This window comes from Artemia franciscana, chromosome 7 (genome assembly GCF_032884065.1).
Source record: "Artemia franciscana chromosome 7, ASM3288406v1, whole genome shotgun sequence".
Classification (NCBI taxonomy): Eukaryota; Metazoa; Arthropoda; class Branchiopoda; order Anostraca; family Artemiidae; genus Artemia; species Artemia franciscana.
Window position 1 is genome coordinate 27,383,275 of NC_088869.1, and position 12,335 is coordinate 27,395,609.

The following is a 12,335-nucleotide window of genomic DNA, read 5'->3' on the forward strand; positions in this document are numbered from 1 at the left end:
TGTCGTTAAAACTGAAGCCTATTAGATCCCACTCAGCCCATAGGGGATGTACAATTAGACTCAAGACGTTATTATGCATACTCGGGGTCTGACACGATACTATAGCGTACATGTTTAGTGCACCTACGTCATAGGGAATGTTTTCAGATGTCTGTTACAACATAGGGAAATGTTTCCAAAACAAAGCAGGTTTTAAGTTCTTAAAAAACCTAAGGGTATAGGGGGAAAACCTTCACTAGCCTCTGCAAAACCATTTTTACTTTGGATGTTACGTCATAGGGTTTGATTTTACCTAATAAAACGTATTTTCTTCAGGGTGCAAACATTACATAAAAGTTTTTTTTTAAAAAATCATGTCAAATTAGGATTTCCTTGGATGTTATGTTTATAACCTATTAAACTCAGGTTTTGTTTACTTCATAATTTCTTTGCTTATTCTTTAAAAAAACCACCAAGGCACCCACCAAGTCCTTATTTCCTTTAAAAACCTGCAAGGGTCCTACCTCAAGTAAAGACATGCTCCTTACATCATCCCAGTATTTTCATGCTTTTCCACCATTTTGTGTTAGCAAAGAAGGGATTTTCACCGCTATTTTCTATGACCAGAGCAGTTAGAAAGACTATTGATTTTACCCTGAACAAAGGTTTGTTGGTATCCTTATAATTTCCAAAAAAACAAATGCGTCATCCACCATTCTTCCAACGGGAACCAAATAATTTTCTATTGTCTTCGGGGGCTATATAAATGGGTACTAGAATGGGGTTCCCCCTCAGTCTTCTACTAGATCTTGAACGTGTAACATCATAGTAAAAATGGATTCCCAAAGAAATTTGAAAAAGAATCGGACCTCTGCATATGCACTGGTAAGCTTTTCTTTCTACCCCCTCCGCCACCGAAAAATAAAGTGCGCGAACCCAAATTTAACTTATTATCATTTTTTATATTAGATAAACACCTAAAAACACTCCTCCCTCCTAAAATTACACAATTCTAACAATAATAAAATAGGCTAATTTTCACGTGAAAAATATGCTTTTACCCTGTCTTAAATTTTGAAGCACTTTTCCGCTAATAAAATCATTTTCCATCAGCGGCCTAAAATTATATAAGCTGACAGATGTGCTTTAAGCCAAGGTAATTATTATTCCTTGTGGGTAGGGTGTATTCTGGCTTAGACCTTATTTACCATCGGCAGTTATCATCTTGCATATAGCAAAATAATTATATGAAAAGGATAGGATTTTTGTTGAATCCTTACATAAAATGATGTAGAAAAGCAAGCAATATCTACAATAAATATTTATTTTTAAGGGGGAGGATCTACATTTATAACTACTTCCATTTTAAGCGATCAACAAAACATATTATGGCTACTTAATTGTGAAAAAATAGCGAAATATTTTCCTTTACAATATTATTTTCCCTGGGAAAACTTCGATATAGCATAATAATTATCATTACATCCATGAAGATATTCCCATAGAACATTTAAAGCAAATAAGCAATTTAGGAGAGTATTTTATGAAGGAAATGCTTTTTTTGTGTTTTCACTACTGTGAGGTCACTTTTTTAAGAGTTGTCGCTATCTTTTTTAATGGACGTCACCTTAGTGAACTAAAATGTCAGTGGTAAAATTTATACAAGGTGGACTTGGAGGACATATTCAAAGGCGAGGTCCCAATGAAAGCCGAGTCATTTTGGTTTTGTAGTTAGCGATCACGAAGACCTGCTGATTTACAGGCCTTTGTTTGACATTGCTCAAAAACCTCTTTCAGTCTTAGTTCTACGGATCAGCAACATTTTTGTTAAGACAACGTTTTCTGTCAAGAATGTTGTGAAGCACAAAATTCAAAAGAGGATGTGACTGAAAATGTTTAACCTCAATATGACCATCGGACTTTGGCTAAATACTAAATTCTTGAGAAAATTTTAAGTGATGTGAAAAGAGGGTTCGCTAATTTCTACAAGTTAAATTTTTCTTTTCTTTCTTGGTTGCCTAATCTTCCTAGCAATCTTGAATACTAGTCGAAGATAAATATCGTATACGATTAAAAAATATGAAAAACTAATTCGAATTGCATTAAAAGAAAAATACACATAAAATAACAATCGGTACTGTTAAAAGACTTTGCCAAATAGACTTTTATCTCATTTGTGTGTCTTTAGCTTTTGTTTCATGAACCTAAAAAAATACCAAAGCATAGACTTTGGCCTGTAATCTTATAGATAGTTGCCGTAATAACGGCCGTTTTTTATTATTTTGGAATATGTTTTTTTTGTCTTTCTATTTTATATTCTTGAAAACTGCGAAAGATTGCGTTCTCGTAACTCAGTTCACGTCCTTTAACGAAAATAATTTACATGCTCTTCAACCTTAGAATTATAATGCTATAAAATCATTGTATAAGGAAGTAAACCTTGATATCATTGATCAGAATGAAATTTCGGGGAGAGGCAACCTGTAAGGATTATGTTTATTTCAGCTTTGACTTTAACATATTATAATGAGAATTTGCAATCCATGTTCAAAGATGACCTGCTAATTACATATTTCATATGTTTTTAATCCAAAAATCATATCTAGTAGTTGTCCATGTTTAAGGCAACCCCAAATTCTTTTGTGTACTTCATTTATTTTTATTTAAGCTATATTACAAGTCGGGTATCCAGAGTATCGATTTATTTCTTAGATTCTGAATCACAATTTCGCCCTGTTGATAGGGATAAATTCTGCTTATAAGTCAAAATGTAATGTAAAATAATAAAGTAAAGTAATGTCAAGTAATGTTAGATTTTCCTTAATTTGCGCTTTTAATTAAACTCTCTGGTGTACCAGATGTATTTTCTGTTTCCTTGCTCCGCTATCTTGTATCAGGTATCTGGCAATCTGGCATGTATACGTGGGCCTATTTAAAATTTCTGAAGTCTTGGCTGGTTTTATTGAATTAGAAAAGAAGTAAACACACAAGAGGACTAGGGTCAATCATTACACAGGTAGCCTACCTTAAAGAATTTTTAGAGCCTTATAAGATGCATTTAGCTAGGTCTAGCCTAGAACAGTCTATAGCTTAATTAGGTTAGCTTTGTCCAAGCTTGTTATGATAGGCCTCTCTCCTAACAAGTTTGTTGGCATCCTAACATTTTCTTAGGATCCCTGACTCTTTGGGGATAGAATTTACCTCATCCAGTGCTCATTTATTCATGATTTTGTGAAATAATTCAGCCTGTAGCCTATGTCCTTCTGCTCTTTGGACCTTGTTTTGAAACAGTCATTTTCATCCTTCACTAGACCATCACTTTACCTCTTTTCAATGGTCTAAATTGTGGTCTTATATAGCAGCCTGTTGTTTCTTCTGAGACTAAAAGCAGTCAGATAGTCACTAGTCCTTTGGGTAAATTTATAGCAAACAGTATAACTCACTTCTGTATAAAGCAATTATACAACTCGATGCCTTTTTTATGCTCTTTACAAATATAATAATTGCTTCCACTGGAAATTCAGATTTAAGCGCTTCTTTAGCTCTTAAAAATGACAAATTTTCAAAAAATAATGACAGTTCACATAACTGACTTACCAATAAAGTGAACATACTTCTTGATGCCTTTTTTCATTTTCTTTACAAAAATAATAATTGCTTCAATTAGAATTTCAAATTTAAGCACTTTTTGAGCTCTTCAAAATGATGAATTTTCAATTAGAGTATGACTTATTGCTCATTTTCTGCAAAATAATACTATGATTTTTCAGTGCCATCTTTTCCATTGAAAAAATAATGCTAGATTTTCTCAGTGCTAAAATTATTTATAACAAGGTTAGTTTAGGTTGGGTTAGGTTAGATTAGGCTAGGTTAAAAAGTGGTTAAATTTAACTTTCTGGTAGAAGCAATTATTATATTTGTAAAGAGCATATAAAAGGGCATCAAGTAGTATATTCACTTTATACATAAGCCAGTTATACTGTTTGCTATAAATTTACTGTCCTTTGATTTCATGCTGTTCCCAGTTTTGTGTGCTAACTGACTGAAAAAATTGTTTAGCCATTTCCCATGTCTTCTCATGGTCATCTGGGTTATTGATGCAGAGGGCTCCAAACTTGAAGCTTAGTTCAGTAATAAACCCATATTTGATCTCAGTAATGGAAAAGTGGTTGCAAACTAGATGCCTATTCCTATTTTCTTCTCAAATTTAGGCAAAATTTAGTGACTAGTAAGCTCATTCAATGACTAGCAATTTACCAAATCAACAAATATTTGTATATAGCATGATTAGAGGTAGGGGGGCATATTCAGCTTATATAATAAGTCATATAGGCTGTATGATTACATGCCATAATCATAATACAAAAGTGATCATAATATCTAGGCAGAGACATAGCTAAATGGGTATCAAAGTAACTGTCTGACACTCTTATTACTATTCATAGCAAAAGAGATGCTGAGAAAGAGAAAAGAGAAAATGCTGTTGAAAAAACACATTATCAGTAAAAAATAACCTATGGGCTCCAACAAAGTTGTAGCAAAATACAATATGATATAAGTTGAGAATTAGAAAAAGAGAGGTTTTTTTGTTGTGTTTTTTTTTTTAAGGCTTACTAAATCTATTATTCTGGTATGTTATATGCTATTCATTTAGATGCTATTTATACAGTTATTTAAATTGTTTCTGCCCCAGTTTCTTTCTATGCCGTCTCAAGTGTACTTATTTTGTTGAGGAACAAGTACTGTGCTTATTTGAGGCAATAAACATAAGAAAATCAGAATTTTTACAAATAATATAGGCCTACTGTAAAAAACTTTACTTTGACTGAATTGATGGCTAAATCATGTTAAAAGATCCTACAAAACTGATTAGAAATTTCTAATACAATTCAACAACAGTAAGCCTAACAGAATAAATTATTTTACTTTCAGTCTTTTTTTGTTTGTCCAATTTCCTTATTAGAAAGAAAGTAAATATGTTGTTGTTTGTTGTTGTTTAGTTGACATTTGAGCAAATCAACCGCTTGTATATGTGCAATCCTCTTTTGAAATTTGGGCTTATGAAGCCACGTCACTTTGAAAAACACACAAATAAAATTTTGGCACAGGCCATGTCAACACTTAAGATATCTTGGGAGAATACTAGGATGTTGTACAGAGTGTTCTTACTTAAATCACTGGCACTAGTATGCATATCACACCTCTATTCTGCTAATATTTCTTAAAATATTTGTGAAAAGAAACATATTCAGATTTAAATAAAGCTAAAATACAAGAATAAATAGATAGATAAAAAGGCCAATACAATAAAAATATAAGTTAATGCAGTTATTACAATTAAAAAATTTATAAATAGAAACATTAATACAAAAAAGAAAGGTCAATACAATGAATATAGAAGTCAATACATTAAAAAAAAAATAATAAGAGAATGTTATGTAGATTACAACTCTTTATATACTTAGTCAACAACAACATAGTCTTTCTATGGACCCACTTAGGGGACTTAGACTGACCTAGGATTGCTCTCATTGTGAAAGCACCAAAATACTTTATAATTTGGTTTCTAAACAAATTTCTTTGTACTTCATATTTTGTTCACTTCATGAGAATATGCCTAACATCATTATACTCATTACAAATATCACAGAAGGGTGAGCTAACTCTCCCCCACTTATGTAAAACTGAACAGATTTTGGCATGACCTGTCCTCAATCTAAAAACAGTAACAACAACAGATCTAACATCATGCACAAGTTCATCAGGTGGTGCCTTATAGTCATAAAGTTCTAAAATTGGATTTATGCAACTTCTAATAAAATTATTGGTCTCTCTATCACATAACACCTTATAAATACATGTAAAACATTCATTTTGAGTGGGTTTTACACTTATACTCAGACTGTTTAAAATATCCCACTTTGCCATTATATCAGCAGATTCATTTCCCACAATTCCCACATGTGCTGGGACCCAGACTAGAAATATATTATTTCCCACAAGCTGTAATGACCTAACTATTTGGTGGATATTACAAACTAATTCATGACTAGGTTCATGCTCATTTATCAGGTACTTAAGGGCTGATGCTGAGTCAGAGCATATCATCCTACTCTGGGCATACCTGTATGATTTAATAAATTCCAATGCCTTATATATAGCAATCATCTCAATTGAAAAAATAGACAGGATCCATGGTAACATAAAACTACATGAAACTGACATACTGGGGACCACCAGTAAAAATTTGCATATAGTCTCTTAAGTGGTCAGTTTGTCTTAGCCAGCCATGTTTGAGAGTCAGGTTATTATTATCTCCACAATCAGGTACAGGAAAATACACATTATTTTTTATTCCACATAGCTTATTCAATTTATTATCCTCAAAAACTATCTCATTAATGGATACTATATTTGGGCACTCTATTGAAAGCAAACTAATACACCTATAAAAAGCTGGAGTATTCCTATCCTTAAAACTAACATCACTATTATAATTATTTATAATTTCCATCTTGATTACATCCTCATTAAAGTAGATTTTTTAGTGAAATACTTCACAAGTAACCTGTCCCGTCATAGTTTAAGTGTGCTCACCCCCAATTCAATTGTAGCTGGAATAGGGGTACTATTTAGGCAGGCAATGGATTGCCTAAGTACACTTTGGAACACTGTATCTAAATTTTTTAGATTCTTCTGACTAGCATCACCATATATAAAGCTACCATAATCAAGCTTACTAACAATAACAGTCTTTATAATTTTACTAAGACACTTAAAAGGAGCACACCTTTTCCCTAGGCACATTACATTTATAAGGTTTAATCTACTCCTAATATTGCCTAACAAATACTCAATTTGTCTCAGCCATGCCATTTTACTATAAAAAATTAGGCCTAGATAGCAGAAAGAATCATCCAGCCTAATAGGCTGATTTACAACATTTACTTGTGGTACTGCAGTATTATTATTTTTTGAGAAAAGCATACCAACTGTTTTCTCAGGTGATAATGTCATATTATTCTCGCTGCACCATTGTTGGACATTATTTAATGCTTTTTGCATCACTGACTGTAAAATAATAGGTGTTTTTCCAGTTGTTACCAGGGCAATGTCATCAGCATATATGTAGGTTTTGCAGCGAAGTACAGTGGACATGTCCAAATCACTGCAATAAATTACAAACAAAATAGGACTTAAAACTCCCCCTTGAGGTAAACCCAAATCATGTTTAATGTGAAAATTTGTACTATACCTGCTAGAAGCTGCCCTAACCTCACGATTTCTCAAAAAGCTAGAAATCCAACTTATGCAATTGGCAGGTATACCTATTTCCCCTACTTTCTTTAAAAGTTTATCCAGGTCAACTTGGTCAAAAGCAGACTTCATGTCTAGGAAAACTGCAAATGTATCTTTCTTAGATCTGAAGCCCTGTTTTATTTGGTCCTCAAGTCTAACTAAGCAGTCAGTTGTGTTCCGATTTGGGAGGAAACCAAACTGTTCTTTCTGTGCAGCTTTTATTACAAGCCCAAGGATTATATTTTTAATCAAATGTTCCATTAATTTACATAGGCAAGATGGTAGAGAAATGGGCCTATATGAATCTGGATTAGAGGGATCCTTCCCTGTTTTAGGTATAGGGATTATGGTTGTCTTTCTCCATTCTTTGGGAGTGTATCCTTCTTTGATGGACTTATTAAATAGAATCAGAAGAATATTTTTGCCTTCCTCTGGTAAATTTTTAAGCATTAAGTTATGTATTTGATCAGGGCCAGGTGCTCCTGGCCTTATTTTCTTTATAGCAGTTTCTAGTTCATCAATAGTGAATGGTTCCATTTGGGGTTGGGTATTATTATCTGTAGTTATATTAGTTGATGCTTGATACTGATACCCTTGGTCGTTTTTTATAAAATTATCTAGGAGGATTTTCATTTTATCATCTGAAGCTGTGAACACCATGCCATCCTTTTTTAGGAGAATTGGAATTTTGGTGGGATTTTTTTGGCCTATATAAATTTTGAAATTTCACCACATATTCTTTTACATTTACATTATTTGAAAATTTTTCTTCAATTAAATTCTTCCATCCTTCTCTTGTTTCTTGGAGTATTGTTTTTTTTTTAAATGCAGCAGCCCTATTCATCTCTATTATATTGTTTATTGTTGGATTTCTTGCATATTGATTTCTCTTTTTTTCTTATCCAACCAAGCTTTTTCACAATTTGCATTCCAACCAGGAATGGAATTTCTTTTTCTTTCCTTAGGCTTAGAGAACCCAAAAATATCTTCACTAGCAAATCTGTTGCTTGTTTATTTAGTAAATCAATTGAATTATCAGTTAATATTTTTTTGTAATTTTGATGCTATTGTACTTTGCCAACTGGACCATTTATTACTACAGAAATTCCACATTTTTGTTCTTTTTAATTCAAGGTAATCTATGGATTCCTCTAGTTGCACAATTAATGGAAGGTGGTCAGATTCCACAGCACCAGCTAGTTCAACATGTTGGTTTAGGGCTAATGAATAGGAAACAAGTGATAAATCTAAAGTAGAATACTTACCATTGGTTACATTTAGCCTAATGCCCAGGTCACATGGTGTAATAAGACAAAGATTACTATCAGGTTCCAAAATATAATCAGCAAATGCAAAAGACTGTTGGTCCTGTTGTGATGTAGTGTCCCACATTTTATTATGAAGATTGAAGTCACCCCCTATAAATTTATCATTTTCACAGTAGTCATTTACCCTTTTAAATTGATTCAGGTCAAAATCTACTGTTGCTCTATTATAATAGTTGACAACAGGTAACCATATCTTTTCCTCAAGTTTAATATTTATCAGACCAACTTCATTTTTAACAGTAAATGGCAAAGTTATTTCCTAAAAGGTATATTCTCTCTAACCAATGTCAGCAGTCCTCCCCCTTTTCTCCCTTCTCTATCCCACCTTACAGGATGAAAACCCACAAATTTTGGTGTTTTCTTTTTATTTGTTAGAAGAGTCTCTTGAAGAAGGACCAAATCAGGTTTTACTCTTACAATTAGTGTATTTTTTAATGCAGTTTTAGTTTTTCCCATTCCTCATGTGTTTAGTTGCAAGACCTTCATGATTTACTGATGTGCTTTCCCTTTTTTAAATGTTTACTTTTGTCTGGTGAGGTCTCTTTATCAGGTGATGTACGAGCTCTTTTGGTCATTATTATCTCACTTTGATCCTTTTCTGTTTCATCATTTCTTTGAACCATTTTAGTTGACCCAGGGACCAGGACAAGAACTTCACCTAGGACTGTAGTAAAATTTTGTACAATTTTTGTTTTTTCTGATGTTTTTGGCAACATATCTATCAGTGCCTCACATATAGTAGAGAGTAGAGAAGCAACCGAATTTAGACACTTTTCTAATTTGTCCAGTCTAGTACTTTGTTCACTTAAGCTAGGGGTTTGCTTGCTTTCAATATTATTTTCATTGACCACAGTATTTTTACTTGTTGAGGGAATTGTTGTTCTACTTATTTGGCATAGAGCCTCCTTATAAGTCATATTTTTGTATATACAACTTTAAGAGCTTCTGTTCGCTCATGATAATGGACATATTTTTTGTTGTTAGCAGAGTGTGGGCCCTTGCAATTTGCACACACAAGAATTTTATCCTCAAGTTTCTTATCTTTCTCAGAGCATTCATTTAAATTATGCTTTCCTGAGCATAGAAGGCATCTTTCACCAGCCCAGCAATTTAGAGCAGTATGACCAAATTTTTGGCATTTGTAGCATTGTACATTATATAATGCACCTCATATTGAAACTCTTCTTGGGAATTTAACTTCTCCTTGATATTCAATAATGACCCTAAACACATTTTCTATATTTTCTTGCATAGCATCTCTCTTTTCCATTAAACTAATGTTACTTACTTCTGGATTATTTTGTATTTCACTCTTTATTTCCTCTTTATCAGCAAATCCTTTAGGAATAAAAGCAATACCTCTTTTATTTTTTATCTGTTGAGCATTTCTAATATATTTCCTTTCAAAAAGGAGTGTTACATTCTCTACTTTCAGGTCTTTTAGAGCTAATTGTTTACAGGGAATTTCTTCACTTTTTTCTATTATTTCTACACTGCCACCAGGACCTGGGCGTTGACTGATCAGTCCATAATTACCTTTACACTCATGTTTACTAAATTCCTTTGTTAAGTATCTACCTAAAAATATTCTGCCAGTCCTGAGGATAATTGCCTCTCTATTTTCTATAAAATCCTTAGCTAGAATATAAACACCAGTCATTTTAGTCTGTTCGTCCAAGCATAAGTCATCAGTATGAGTGCCAGAGCATAAGTCCTTTCCTGAACATCTGTTCAGAGTCATGTGTGGAGGTGCAGGGGGCTCCCTGTCCATCCCCACGAACCGAAAACACCAAGTAGCCTAAGAAACTGGCCAAATAGTAGCCTAATAATCCTATAAATATGAGAAAAACAAATTAACATACACTTACTACTTTCTTAAACTAGAAAAGAAGCTTAAATAACACTTTTCACATACTAATGATAGAAAAATATTTTCAACAGACAAGTATATATGGGAAAAAATTCAATTGTACGAAAAAAGCTATTTCACTCTGACCAATCGTTTTTTCTAATATACTTTGGTAGATTTTCCTGGAAAACATAAAAAAAGTTTAACCTAAGGATGTGTCCATCAGTTTCTTTTTATTTTATTTACTCATTTTGTTGCTTCTTAATTTCTAAACAAATTATATCAGAATACATGGTACTAAATAGAAGGGAGGAGAAATATAAAAAACTACACCCCAACACCTGAAATTAGTATGGAACAAGACAGCAAAAAGAAGAGACTGTTGAAACCTCACTGTGAGCATTTCCAATCCCCATTAATGGAGAACTTCAAGTTATAATAGTTATTTTCTGAAACATGTACAAAGTTTTTATCAGTGATTCTTAAGGAATTCCTACTAGGACATTTTCTAGGGGGGTCACTTTTGGCTCATTTGTATGTACTGTGTTGTCATATACTATGTACTATATATGTATTTATATGCACCAAATCCTAACCTTGCCAGGGTGTTTACCTAATAAAGAAAACATAAAAGACTAAATAAGTTTAATAAAAAGTATTAAAATATGATTTTAATAATTAAGCATTAAAGAGGGGGGAGGGGGGAGTGTATACCAAGTTAAACTGACACACAACCTAGCATTAAAGAATATTATATTTTCTACTTTGAAAGATCCATTATTTTTTGGAATTAATAAGTAGATTTGTTCAAACCAAAAAAAAAAAAAAAATATTATGGTAAACCAGTCCTGTTTGGTTCAATTCCAAGGTATAATTATCTGGAAGCTCCATTTATACCTCAGTTATATATATATATATATATATATATATATATATATATATATATATATATATATATATATATATATATATATATATATATATATATATATATATATATGCTGAAGTTATCAACTTCCCTTATGCTTGGACTCAGTATATAATTAAATGAAAAAAACAACAACAAAAAACAAGTAATTTCAACTGAAAGTAAGGATCAACATTAAAACTTAAAATGTACATAAATTGTTTTGTGTATGAGGGAGGTTGCCCCTTCCTCAGTACCTGGTTCTTAAAGTTTCACTTCTTGTTCCAATTATTTAAGAAAGACTCCTGAAACACAAGGGCTGCTTAATTAAAATAATGAGCTTTTAAAAAGTTATAAAAAAGGATGAAGTTTAAAAGGTGAGGTATCAAGGAGGGGGCAACCCCATATTATATATAATAATTCTGTTCATTTTAATGTTGCTCCTTACTTTCGGTTGAAAAAAAAAAACTTTTTTTTTTATTTAATATCTGACCATCTTCTAAATAATGCCAGAAAGTTTTACCACAAACTGTTTCATTGGGAAAGCAATCCTACTTGAACCAGGAAAGGGATATCATTTTTATTTCTCATCCAAAAATTTGGGTGATGACCATTGGTCCACTAAAAAATGTGCCTGTAACAAGATCTAGTAGGCAACTGTTAGAATACTTAAATGTAAAACCCAGTGAATGATAATCATGGTAATTAGCTGAGGCATTATATTGATTTTTATAATTAAAAAGACTTCATATACTTCTGATTCACTATTATATAAATGCATCTAATGATATTATTCTCTAGTTTGCTTATAGGGTGAAGTATCAAAGAAAAAGTACCATAATAATTACTTTCATTTAATAACTGCATCCCATAGTTTATTTTAATAAAAATAAAATATCAAATATTGCAAAATAATTATAATTACTAGATTATTTATTTTGAAATTTTGCACTCCTATAATTTTTGAACCAGG

The 12,335-nt window shown here is 32.2% G+C and overlaps 1 protein-coding gene across 1 annotated transcript in view; it reads left to right on the forward strand.

The window, feature by feature from the left end:
- Positions 1-2,866: 2,866 nt before the first annotated feature.
- The window catches only part of LOC136029093 (E3 ubiquitin-protein ligase synoviolin A-like), a 62,414-nt gene continuing 52,945 nt past the window's right edge, over positions 2,867-12,335 (forward strand). The window contains exon 1 of the mRNA XM_065707153.1: positions 2,867-2,995. The gene's annotated coding sequence lies outside the window, so the exon portion shown is untranslated. The remainder of the gene's footprint in view (positions 2,996-12,335) is intronic.